Source organism: Pyrgilauda ruficollis, unplaced genomic scaffold (genome assembly GCF_017590135.1).
Source record: "Pyrgilauda ruficollis isolate IOZ18807 unplaced genomic scaffold, ASM1759013v1 scaffold15, whole genome shotgun sequence".
Taxonomy (NCBI): Eukaryota; Metazoa; Chordata; class Aves; order Passeriformes; family Passeridae; genus Pyrgilauda; species Pyrgilauda ruficollis.
In genome coordinates this window covers 18,859,131-18,872,305 of record NW_024513654.1, presented here as the reverse complement: position 1 = coordinate 18,872,305, position 13,175 = coordinate 18,859,131, and the positions used below count along the sequence as shown (strand labels likewise).

General features: G+C 42.0%; 1 protein-coding gene across 6 annotated transcripts in view; it reads right to left on the bottom strand.

Moving 5' to 3' along the window:
• Window positions 1-13,175, bottom strand: part of PAX2 (paired box 2) — an 82,547-nt gene that overhangs the window by 48,905 nt on the left and 20,467 nt on the right. The window lies entirely within an intron of this gene.

Here is a 13,175-nt window from a genome sequence, read left to right as displayed (position 1 = left end):
CTAGGATCTTCTGTGTGTTAACAGCTGCATTGTCATTTATGGTCTGATCTGTGAGCATAATCACAGTGCAGTCTTCACAGCTAATACAGACATGGCTGAATTTACAAATGGAGTAGCTTTAATTTCATTGTCTACCTGAAAAATACCCTTCTAACTGACTAAATGCTTTGTCCTGTGGAAGGTTTGCCAAAAGCCCTTGCCTTTCATAAATGAGGTGAAATCAGAAGGCATCTGCAGGGACTAGTGATGGGATATAGAGCACCAGGAAAAAAAGGTCCATCAAACAGGGCAAAAATTGGTGTTTGTCAGGTGATGAATGAATACAGCATGGGAACTCAAAAAGACATCACAAAGCTTATAATGTAGCTCAGAATGACAACAAACTGAACTGTAATTGTCAGTGCTCTGTTTCTTGTTACATGAAATCTTTCACCTCTAGGTCACTGGTTTAAATCCAGCTGAGGTCAGTGGTGAAAGAAAATCACTAGTACCTAGTACCTGACTGGCAAGGTCCCTGACTACTGGCAGATATTGGGTATCTGTGAGTTGGGAACAGCTGTTCCACCAAGGAATTCAGTAAATGAGCCATGATCTGTGAAGGCCTTGGAAACAAACTTCCTTTCTGAGATTAGAAAAAGCCTCTCCTCTCTTCAGCCACTCCATCTGGGGTGTAGGCTGCAGATTCTCTTCAGCCTGAGCTTCTGGAACTCTTAGCCCTGCATTATATTAGCTTTAATTTCTACTCAAAAATCTCTCCAGAAAGTGAAAGCAAGTAGAAGATTCTTCCTGCCCACTTGAGAGCTTCCCTTAAAAATCTGTTCTAAAGAATAAGTTGGCAAAATTTCAAAGAGTAAATGTGTGGCTAGTGGGTGATATGGCATGGATAGAGATAGGCAGAGACACTGTGGGGGCAATTTTTAAAAAGCAACTTCTAATTTTTAAAAACTACTTCTGAGAATGAAGTCTTCTTAGGAAAAGAAAGAGAACATCTCACCTCAGCATGTCAGAAAACTCTGCTACAAGTTTGATGAAGCCTGGCCAGTAGCTGGAGTGCCTGGGACATAGCTGGAGACAGAGAATGTCAAGGTTCTAGCTGAGGATGGACATCCAGATCCTCACTTCATATAGATCAGTGGTACCAGATACCCTAATCTATAGTTGCTGAGAATCTATACAAAAAGTGTTTGAAGGCCTCAGGGCCAGATTCTGAGGTCATACAATTCGTACTAGGTGAAGAGCTGATCTGAAAAGTGTACTACAGCAAATAATATAACTTTTTTTCTTCTTTTCTGGTTTTTTTTTTCTTTTTTTCCCCTCTTGTCTCACATTCCCCCTAAAACCCCCTGAAGTGCCACTCTGGTTGTGTGAGTTTATTGATTTCCCCCAGCCCAGAGAAACAGAAAAAGGGGATGGGGTGCAGGCAAAGGGATGGAAATAGAAAGCTATAAATTATTTGTGACAGGAAAGCAATAGTGCCAGAGTGCTGAGCACAAGTCCCGTGTCACTATTAGATTCCTTTTAGCCTGATGACACTGTAAAAGAGGTTAAGTGTCTGATGGAATCGTACACCTTGGGGGCAGGGGCAGTCCAGGAGCAGAACAAGCCACAGAGAGCGGGTATATCAATTCTCCACGCCAATAATATTCCCCTCATTGATCGCAACACAAAGTTCAAAAATCTCATTATAGCTAGGCAGTCCTGGAACTTTTTTAAAATCAATAGAGTGATATAATATATGTATACTTTGTATAAATGTTTCTATCCATCCATCTATCCGTCTATCCAAAATCTGCCTGAGGGTGTCTAAGTTAACCTACACATTATACTGTGTTATGTTCTATTGTAGTGTAGCATGGTGAATGGATTAGAAGATTTCCCCTGCAGCCTTAGATGACATATTATAAAACGTCCTGTTAGCACTGAGGTGACATCAGATGGTTCCATTCATACTGAGATATGACATCAGATTTGCCATTTGTACTGGGAGATGGCACCAGGCAGCTCAGCTTCTACTGAGGGGAACCATAAGATGAGTCTAATTATACTGAGATGGCAGATCAGGCTGTGCTGAATCATGCTGCATGAAAATTGCAAAGTTTCAAAAACCCATTTAGAGTAAAAACAGCCTGTGAAACACTGCAGGTATAAAATGCCTGTCCATAATATTCCAAAACCCAGGCAGGGGATGAAGAGGAAGGTTCAATTTCCTTTCCCATTCAGTTCGAGGTCTCTTGGCTGAGAACACCAGTTAGTGCCAGTTGTGACTGTGTTTACTGAGATGTGTCCATTAGGAACTGGAATGAGACTGACCAGCTCATTGCACCAAGTAGCTGTCAGCTGGTAATGATTTTCGGTCACTACCAAGCAGGGCCAGATTTCTGCTAGTGACCCAGAGGTGAAAGGCTCTGTTCAGAAACATTCCCTTCCTAAGAACGAAACCGGTCTTATGTCAAAAGAAAGTGTCTGGAAACTGTGAGCAGAGGAGAGGAGTTCTGGTTGTGCTGCCTCCAGTGGCTTGGGTCAAATAATTTTTGGCATCAAATGCACAGTGAACCTTATGAGGTATCGGGTAGAACGTATTTTCTATGGCTAAAAGAAGAGGCAGGTCTTGAAAAGAATCTCCCCAGCAGTGTTCCTTCACCCTGAAGTCATGACTCAGCTGCAGTGTTTTAAGGAAAGAAGGGAAATTTCAGGACTCTAATGCTCAGTGCAGAACACGGCGGTGCATCCCCCTGGGTCGATTCACTTAGGGACTGTGATACACAGCAGAATAGATAGGCAGCACTGCTGCTGCTTTGAGAGGCTTCAAGTGAGTCTGTCCTACAAAAGACCACCTAATAAAACAGCAGATGAGAGATGAACAGAGCTGACCTGGCCCCATAGCAACAAATGCAGCATAATAATGCTGTCTTTAAACTTCAGTGTTGCTGAAAGCTTCTCACCCTTACCAGGGATTGAAATACGCACTAAGCCAGCTCTGCTGCCTCAAATCTAGGATTTCTGGATTACTGCTGTATAAGAGGTCACAAAATCTCTGTCACCTCTTGCTGTCTTTGATAGGTTCTTCTTGCCTTCAGACACTGGAGAAAGACAAGTCTTGCAGATTACATCCTCAGCCCTTCCCAAAAGCCAAAGGGACACAAGTGCTGGCACACCAGTTAGCAGTGCTGATTTCTTGAGATAAATGCCAATATTTTCAATCATCCCTTCCAAGAGAAATTGACCCTTTGGACTAAATTCATCCCTGCTCTTAATTCCATCACAATCAGTGACTCCAATAACAGCATTTGTATTTAATTAGGAACACAAACTCATACTTACTATAAATTCCCATTTTTCATTTTCCACTGGGAGATTTTTGTACAAGTTGACTACTTTGAGTTTTGGATAATATAAACAGATTTAATACATAGCCTTCTGAAGTTTCAGCAACAGGACATTTATAGATCTTTGATTGCAGTAAAGCAACTGAACTTCATTTCACAATCTGAATTTAATATGCAATATTATGTTAAGTGATGGCATATAATGTCATTACAGTAAATAGTATCGTATTGTGAATTATACATCCATCCTGGAATTCATGAGTTGCTATAGTTGGCTTGTAGTAACTCCTTCTAGACTTAATATTACATACAGCACCAGCTGAAAACAACTGCTTATTTCCAAATGCCTTTGACTTTCTTAAATGTTCAACATTAGATCATCAATTTCCAATGTTTGATTTATATTTCATTATTTTTGTCAGTTTTAATGGAATTCCTTTTCCTGATTGTGAATACAGATGGACAGAGAAAAACCTTCTCTTCTAGTATTGCAATTGTAACAAGCTCTAATCAAGAGATGTAACAAGAAATATTAGAAGTTAAAATTAGCTGAGCCAGAGTACTTTCTGAGAACTTTCACTCCATGTAAATAAGCTAGTAGAAAATCCCTTCTAAACTTGTCCAGAAATTACTTTGTAAAAGAACATAGAAAAGATCGCAGAAAACTCACCTTGCTTCTCTGACATTTCTGCCCATACTCTTAAAACCTAACATACTCTGTGGTTTCTTCTCTCTTACTATGGCTGGCAGAGTGTTTTGACAGTATCTCAACTAAAAAAAATCATACTAGGGCTGATCAGAGGGAGATAAAGTGGGACTGAATAATCTGGAGTCACAATCTAGCAATTCTCTTAATCCTGGAAGAACAGTGTGAAGTTGAACTGAAGGAACGATTGGTGTGTCCTGCTGCCTCAAGAAGACCCTGACAGATTTCAGAAAGCATTGGTGTCCTCACTTTGATCAGATTCCATTGTCATGGATTATTTTTGAGGGTGGAAGGATACACTCAGCAGAGCACCAAACTCCTTGTAATTGTTTTGGAGTATTCATATTTTAAATGCTCCATATTAGAAGCACATTACAAGACCCCAGGGTGTGCATTACTGGGCAATTAAAGCGGTTCTTGGAAGGCTAACATTGTGAAGCTTCAGCCTTTTCTCTGCGCTGTGTCCAGGGGAGGCTGTGATGGCCAAGGCACACACACCCTGCTGTGCCACGCTGCTTAATTAGTGCTGGGCCGTGCCGCTGAGCCCGGGCTGTGCCGGCGCCGCGCACAAGGCAGCCTGCGGGGCACACGGGGCAGGGCTGTGTGAGACACAAACCTTCTCTGCATCAGATGGCTTCCCACAAAAGGGCTGGTGACCATCCCAGTGTTGCTGGCAAAGAGGGACAACATGGGATGAGGAGAGGCAGCTTTGGGATCTTTGGTGAAAGCCCCCATGAAGCCAATATCCCACCTGCAGATTGGTGCTGCAGAGGCATAAAGAGCTCTGAATGTGGCTTCGGTTCAAAGCAGGAGACAGTCTTATGTTTCTGTGCATAGGTGGAAACACAGCTGAATTCACGGTTGGGCAAAAGAAGAGGAGAGGGAAAATCTTGTTTGCCCAAAGTTCAGAATGGAAAGCAAGCTTTGTGACACGGTGAGGAAAAACAGCCAAGGGATTTGGGGGCAAAGGAAGGGAAATAGAAAGTCTGATAGTTAGAGCCTAATCCGATTTAGGGAAGGGCTTCAGTTCTTGCTCTGTCATGGACCTCTCTCATCAAGAGTTTGGACAAATGGCATTTCTCTCTGTGCTCTGTTTCCTGCCTGAAGTGTGAAGATAGGAGCATTGCCGTGCCACCTGGGGCACAGTGAGGACAGCTGGAAGGAGGAGTGAAGGGCTCAGACTCTCTAATAAACAAGGGCCAAGTAAGTGCTTCAGCGAGCTGTAGCACAGTATTGGCTTCGTTCTCCTGCTCGAAGCAGAAGTGACATGTACCCTGCTGACAGTGGCTGTATGTGAAGGGAAATGGGCAAAGGCAACAGGAATTGTATTTCAGCTGTACAGGCTTTGGTGGTGGTGTTTGAATTTGCAGCAGCAGATGTAATTGGGAAAATCAGAGCTGCAGTTGCTACATAAAAGCCAACCAATAATTTCTCACAGGAAGTAGGGTGGGAGCAGTAGAAGCTACTGCTCTCAAAATCTACTGCAACACTTAGAACCTTCAAAAAAACAGCTGACATTGGCAGGAGCAGCTTCCTCGCTAGCTGGCCTGGGGCTCTGGCACTCCCTGCCAGGGCAACAGAATGCCTTCAAACCCTGCCATGTTCAGGGGCCACAAGCAATATTCACATTCAAACTTGCTTCTATCATGAAAATTGCATTTCCTTCTCGCTACCTTTTGGAAAAGGAAAGAGAAGACGAGTGATCATGTACTGTGTTAGCATATATAAGCACAAGTATGATAGATTAATTAGATTTGTTAGATTGATGGTCCTAAAAGATACATGAAGAGGGATTATCTGTTTTCCCAAAGCTTCCAAATAGATGAGAGGTCAAAATGGAGATGCCTTACATATCTCAAAAGACAATCCCAGCCCTCTCTGAGGAGAATTGACTCTGTATGTGCTGTTAATCTGTGTAGGTCCATCAATTTCACTGGGGCTAGACTGACGTGCCTGCAGACATCGGGAGAAAAGTCACTTTGTTCCAGGTTAGCCTGCTCAGTACAAACATGAGAGAAAGCCCAATCCTGCCCATTTCTCTCACTGCATTTCTTGACTGCACTCTAAGAAGACACACAATTCACAGCATCAGTTTTACTATCTGAAGGGCTTAGAGTGGAGCTAGGATTTTTTTGTTGTTTTAAATCAGTGACCCATGATGACACCATATGGTTTTATTTCATTTAATTTGAGCAGAGCATTAACGTTCAGCTTCTAGCAGATCTCTACCCATTCCCATTCTGCTGTGCTACATAGTACAAGTGCAGACATAAGGAAGAGGGGTGTAAAGAAAGAAAGGAGATGTCTGCCTTCTGAGAGTAGATGTGCCAGGCAGGAGGCTGGCCTGCCACCTCATTCTGCTGAGCAATGGTATGCAGCTTCATGCCCCTGGTACTGATAATAGGCAGCGGTCAGCCCCATGTGGATAGGTTACCTAGCCTGACCCCTAGAATGAATTGCTGCATGAGGCTGTAAGAACCATTTGCCCACCTGGGAAACAGGTATACTTGAATATTTGCTGCGCTATGCAAAGCTGTGGCTACAGAGCTGTCAGGACCCGGGCTGGTTGGCTTAAAGGTGGCTAACGTATGTCTGCAAGAACTGCACTCAAGCAGTGACTGCAAGATAGAAATGTCCTCAGGCAGGTGTTTCTACTTTCATTTTACTCAGTTCATGTCTGGAAGGCTTTCTTCCAGAAATTCGTTAAAATCCAAACATTTAGAAGATACCATACAGGTACCAAAATACTGTAAGCAAACTTGATCTTGGGTTTTTCACATCCTGGTTTTAGGATGTCAAATTAAGGAAGTCTTAAATGACAAAGAGTGCTACTGGTATTGAATGTAGAAACACAGGCCTGGGAGGAACCACCTGGGTCATCGAGTCCAAATTTTGATACCATAGGCAACCATGTAGCAGACATTCAACTCAGAGCATCCATCAAAGTATCCATTAAAGCAGATACAGATCTACCTTTCCCCCTCAACAAATTCATAATCTCTGCAACAGAAGACCAAAAGCTGTAAAACTAACAAGCCACAGGAAGAGAACAGGAGAAAAGCATCACTAGTAGCTAAAGTGCCTTTCACTAGCAAGACATTTCTGCCATGAAAAGGCCCAGAAATTTTTGACCTCTTAGGAATTAAGAATTGTTTTCTGATTACACCTGATTCACTGCAATGATGTGTAGTTCAGAGTGCCAACTCTGCAGTTCAGAGTGTCATATTCTGTTACCTCTAGACTGGCTGGCTTGAGTGCTGCCAGCAGTGTTGCTGCAGCAGCATGGAGCTGGCATGGGGCACAGCCCCACGAGCTGCCAGCACACGGTGACTGCCACGCCGCGTGGGCTGGAGCTGTCAGAGCAGCGGCTGTGCCAGCGGGTGAGTTAAGAAGACCTACAGAAACACACGGGCTTGCCAAGGTTAAATATCTTAATCTGGAGTATGGGAACTTTTAATTGAAAGCTTTGCTTTGAGCCCATTTCCAGTTATTAAAATTCAGGAGTCTGTGCTGAATTCCTTGTGGACATTCATTTTGATTAACAGAAGACATGTGTGTACTAGGAAGGGAGTCTTGAACTGGGAGGAATCAGATAAATGTAGATAACATTCTCAGCCCTCTTGCAAGTTATGCCATACCTGGTATTTTGTGTAGAGCCTCAGATCTTGAAGATAAACAATTAGTTCAGCTTTCATTTAATACCAAGGTATTTTTGGCTTTCATAACTGCAAGGACCAGGTGGAAGTGGGACCTGGCTGACTCCCAAGGGGTCAGAACTGGAGGCAAAGGAAAAATTCTTATTTACAGCATTGGGAATTTTATGCCAGTCTCTTCATTTTGGAAGGTACTGACTCAGGACTTTTTAACTTTTGGTTTTAACTTGGCAGCATTATGTATTAGCTGTGTATTATCTCTGTATCCTGCAGAGTGCTGCACTGCAGTACGTGCTTGCATGTGTTGGATAAGTGAATGTTTCCCTTTACAGGGATGTCATTTTTTGTGCCTCCCTTACACTCCTCAGAACTGGGGAAAATTTTCCCAGTGGACCCCTTACTGTTAGAAGATTTTTGCCAAACTAAAAAAAAAAAAACAAAAAAACCAGTGCTGAGGATGTGTTTATTAAATCTAATATTATTTTTACCTCAGCTTATAAAGAAATCTACAAAATTGTAATAAAAATGTAAGTATTATTAGAGAAGAAAAATTTTGGGGTTTCCCTTTAAAATTACCTTTTGCAGGTCAATTGGTGACTATGCTAAAAATAAAAATAATACATTTAGATTTTATTGAAAAAGTAGGTTCCAACTACGCTGAAATGTAGAATTTTAATAAAGTTCTGATTCAAAAACACACAAAAAATATTCACAGGGAACCAGAATCTTTGCCTTCCTGTTCTAGTCCTTGTTGTTCTCGGTATCATTTATTCCTTGCTTTGTCATGTCACCCAAAGCAGTTAAGCACAAGTGAGCATTTCAGGGTGTGGGTGCTGCATAGACTCCCAGCATCAGGTTGGTACCTGTCTCTGTAGAAGATTGTCTAGTTTTCATTTTTGTAGGACAAAGCCAGTTTTATATAGTGAAAAGATAAATCTGTAACCAGTCTGTTTGGCTCAGGTAAGCCACTGTCAGGTTTAGAGATACAAGCTGTATGTTTATGTGTCCATATTGTGTTGGCAAATGCACTAGTGTTTGTTTCTTAGTATGTTTTAATTCCCCACACAGCCAGCATACCTGTTCACCTATAGGTCTGCATTTATAGCTGTGACTACATGGAGTTAGACATTTGGGTCACATATTAAATATTCAGGTCCCATGAAGAATTAAAAAACATTTTTCAACCATTTCAAGTTTTAACAGAGTTTTATGGGAAAATATTCAGATGTGTGGCTTGTAACCATCATCAGCTATCTATATGGATGTTTTTGTACAGCACACACTTATTAAAAATAATAAGTCACAATCACCTAGCACTAGTCTTTAACAAGAGTATAATATCTCTGATGTAATAGCTAACATCTCTGAATACTGATCCAAAATTTATGTGTAACCTTGCTGTATTGTAAGGCCCATACCTGTGTGTACGTTTGCATAATTGTGTAAGTTTGTGAATGCAGAACTGCGCTATTCTTAAAAAAACATACCTGGCTTCCATCTGATTAACTACAGAACTGCGTGTTTCCATGAGCCTTCACCAACCTATTGTATGCATCCTTTGCTGTTACAGTTGCAGTGGCTGGTGGAGTACCCTGAGCCTCTGGGTCTCCTTTTTCTGGCTCCTGCATAACTACAGTCCCTGTCCATAGGAGTTAGCAGATTAAGGGTTTACCTACATAAGGCTCTGCAAAATAATTGGAATTAACTGAATATGTGAAATTAAAGTGGTCTAGTTAAACTGTATTACACCTCTGACTCTCTTGTTTAGAATTAAGGCAGCTTTAATTTAGTTTAGCTTAATTCACTTTGGAAATGAAGTGAACTTAATTCAATTTAGGACACTCAAATTTTGAATGAGCACCTGAACAATGTTTTAATGCTTTTAACCAATGTAGTTGCAAAGTTAATTCAGATTAATTTTCCTGTTTGCCCCTGTGTAAACAAGCCTGTTTTCTATTCCCTCTCAATGAAACCATCTCAGCTGAGACTCCTTCAACAACTCCGAATTGACAACCAGCCTCCCAAGAGGAGCAGTTTAAATGATCCTCCCACACGCACAAGTGTTTCCTTATCCCTACATCCCCATGCAGGCAACTTTTCTCCCAGTGAGCTTTAGTGATCTCTAAGACTGATTTGTCTAGAGCTTGACTTGCTGAACCAGGCACTAGCTGGGGTAAACACAGAAGGATGCAGCAATTGTTTAGCACTATCTGAAAACCTGAGTTATCAGTATTGAATTATTCAAATTTTGCAGTTTAGGATTTTGCAGTGGAATACAATATTGCAAATTATGATATATTATTTCTGCAAATCATGATATCCTAGAGAATTTTAGTGATTTTATTCAGTTCCATTATTTCAAAACGTGGTCCCTTTAATCTGAATTAAGTACTTGTACATGTACTTGTTCATGAACCAGAATGCCTCCAGCTGTAAATCAGCATGTATTTAATTTTTTTATCTAACTTAAATTCAACAAGATCAGATGCAATCAGGATTCACAGGCACAGGAATATAGAGAGACAGAGGCAAGGGTATTTAAAAAAACTATACTCCCTTTACATTTATTTCTTGAATGTATTGTAGTTTAAGAAGACAGGAGGTAGCATAAGGTGAACCGAAGAGTCTATCATGTAATTTTTAAAGGCAGTTGCAAAATCAACCATGAACAAAATAACCTTAGAAGTAAGACAGAAGCATATTTTAATGGAAGAATATTAATATTTTTAGAGCATCATTTTGGAAATTTGAAAATTTTCATTACCTTCCTTAATTTAAAAACACACTGTGTATTTCGTCAAAAGATACCTTAGGAAGGAAATTCTGTCAAATATCTTTATCCAATGCAAAAAAGCCCTTGAAAAATTGGCTTTTGGAAAATCTCATCGCAGATGAGACCAGCTGCCCTAAGATTTTGCTGAAAAGTTAACCAGACCAAAAAAATCACAAAGAAATCAAAGAAAGCCACTTAAATGTCTCAAGCCATCCACTGCTGTTTGATTAGATGGTTAGGCAATATTTTGTGTGCTGTTTTTTATGGAGTTATTGCTTATGAATAGTGTTATTTGATGGCTACAGCAGTCTCAGATCTTTGAGTGGTAGAAAATTAGCATGGTTTCACTGAAGCAGCCACAATGTAATGCAATAAGGAGACAGTCCTACATATTAATACGCTTGTGCAGAATGCACTTCCGTGTATGTGGGCATCCATTTATGTGCAGCTAGCTGAGAGGATGCCCCTGTAAGTAAAGCCTAGGCTAGCAGAAGCAGTGACTTTCAGTGTGGCTGTGCTGCTCTGCAGGGCTGTACTGCTGTACCAGTGTGCGTATGTGTGTGCTCATGGGTTTGTACACACAGCCCATTGCAGGTCTGTCTGTCTGTCTGCAGGTGTGCTCCCACCTCTGTGTGTGATCTGGCTGCGCTGCTTTCTGAATGTCAATGAGCTCAGTAAAAGCATGTATGTATTTGTGTCTGTCTGTGCATCTATCTGCATATGGATGGGCTTGCATGGTGTCTGTAGATCCGTTTCTTTGTGTGGTTTGTGTGTCCCTCCTGTGAGATGGGGGCCTTCTTGAGGCCTGATCTCGGTCAATGTGAGTACTTTCATTCTCGTAAAAGGCACCATCATTCAGCTGCAAAAGCACAAACTGGGCACCAGGACACCTGGATCCCTGTTGATGAGCTGTGTGAGTGAGCAGTCTTTTAATTCGCTCTGTGCCTCAGTTTCCCCTCCCTGCCTGTTTTTAAACTGAGACTGTGGACACACACTCCCCGCTACTGTATGGGCATAATATAATTCCCTGTGTGAATGGCTCTATCTGGTTCAGTCAAGATATTGAGTCCTGAGAGGACCTTCTGATGCTATGCCACTGCCTCCCAGTAACATTCACCTCTGCATGTACCTGCCTCTGTGTGTTTGTGGTTGGGGTGTCCATCTGTGTACTTTGTGGCTGGCTATTTGTAGTTTTTATCTCCCCCATGTACAAGCAGAGCAGGGGAAGATGGAAAGGAAGGAGTTATTAAATGCCAAGCGGATATGCAATAAATCCCATTGATTTTACAAACTCCAGCTTGTCTTCAATCTCTTTCCATTCTTTATCCTGGGGGCATTGCAACAAAACCCTATTTTAAATACCTTTTCTTTCCCTTCCCCCTTCCCCCTCCTCTCACTCCCAAAAAAGTGTCAATATTTTATTTGGATTTTTAACTTCGCTCCATAACAGTTGTTTGACCTCCTGACTCATGTGAGTCACATAAATTCTGGGACTTTATTCAGGAGCCATGTTCCTTCTATTGAATAAGCAATTTGGGAGGGTGAATTAATGACTTGTGCTGTTGCTGGAAAGTCCCTGAAGAAATATTAAAATTGCTTGCAGACCAAATCAATACTCACTGAACACCCAGCATGAGGACCTGGGCTTTTTAATGGCTACAAACAGCAGCACTGGGTAGAGGAAGGGGAATTCCTGTACACACAACACACGCAGGCACACACAACCAACAGTAGCCTTCCCCCAGCCTTGCTGGCTCTTTCAATAACAGCACATTCTTGTGCACGCAACCTGCTACGAGCTGCTGCCTGCTGTGCCAGGGAAAGGACTTACAGTCTGGTTCCCCCATCTCCCTCCCAAGAAGATCATGCAGGATTTGCAAAAGCTGGCTGTTTGGGCTGTGTGTTAAGCGCTTGGGTTAGCATGGTCTGGCACTATCTGCAAGCACAAGGAAGGTTGATTATTTGTGACCTTATGAGCCTGTTCTATGTGCCACTTTGCTTTTTTCCCCTCAGAAGAGGAAGCACACTAGTGCTGTGTTAGGTTTGGGGGCAGTGCTGTGGTTTGGGAAGAGGATTTGGCTGTGTTGCAGAGGCAGGTCTGTGAGATGGTTCTGTGGCTTTGGGTGCTAAACAGTATTTTGATCTGTCCACAGTGTGAATCTGTTTTGTTTGTAATATTCTGTATGATTTCCTTTCTTATAATGGCTTGTGTTTTGGTGAGGTTTGAATGTCATGCACCCCTTCTTGTGTTAAGTGTGCCTGCATGTTGCTTTTGGTCATTGAGCAGGTGTCACTTCACTAGATCAGTCTACTTCAAGGGTGTGGGTGCAATCCTGAGTGGTTCTGAGTGCCCTGGCAGTCCACCAGCCTCACTAGGACATGAATGTGCTCAGTTGTGCTGCTCAACAAGGTTTTTACTATTTCCTGCTCACTAGACTGCCAACTGCCAGATTTTGCCCATACCCTAAGACCCCTTTGGCAAGGGTGGGTTTTGTTACCAGAGTTTTCAAGTCTCCCTTGAGAATGTGGCCCCATGTTTTGGTGTTTTGCCCTGTGGTCGTGAATGGCTGTTTTGTATTCGCTTGTTGGGCGGCTGTTATTGTGTATTAACACCAGGCTGGGTGTACTTTGTATGTCTGCATGTCTGTCTCATTGATTCCATCAGTATTATTTTGTAATCGTGTGATTGAGTTAGTGTGCATTTCAGGGCTCCTGTG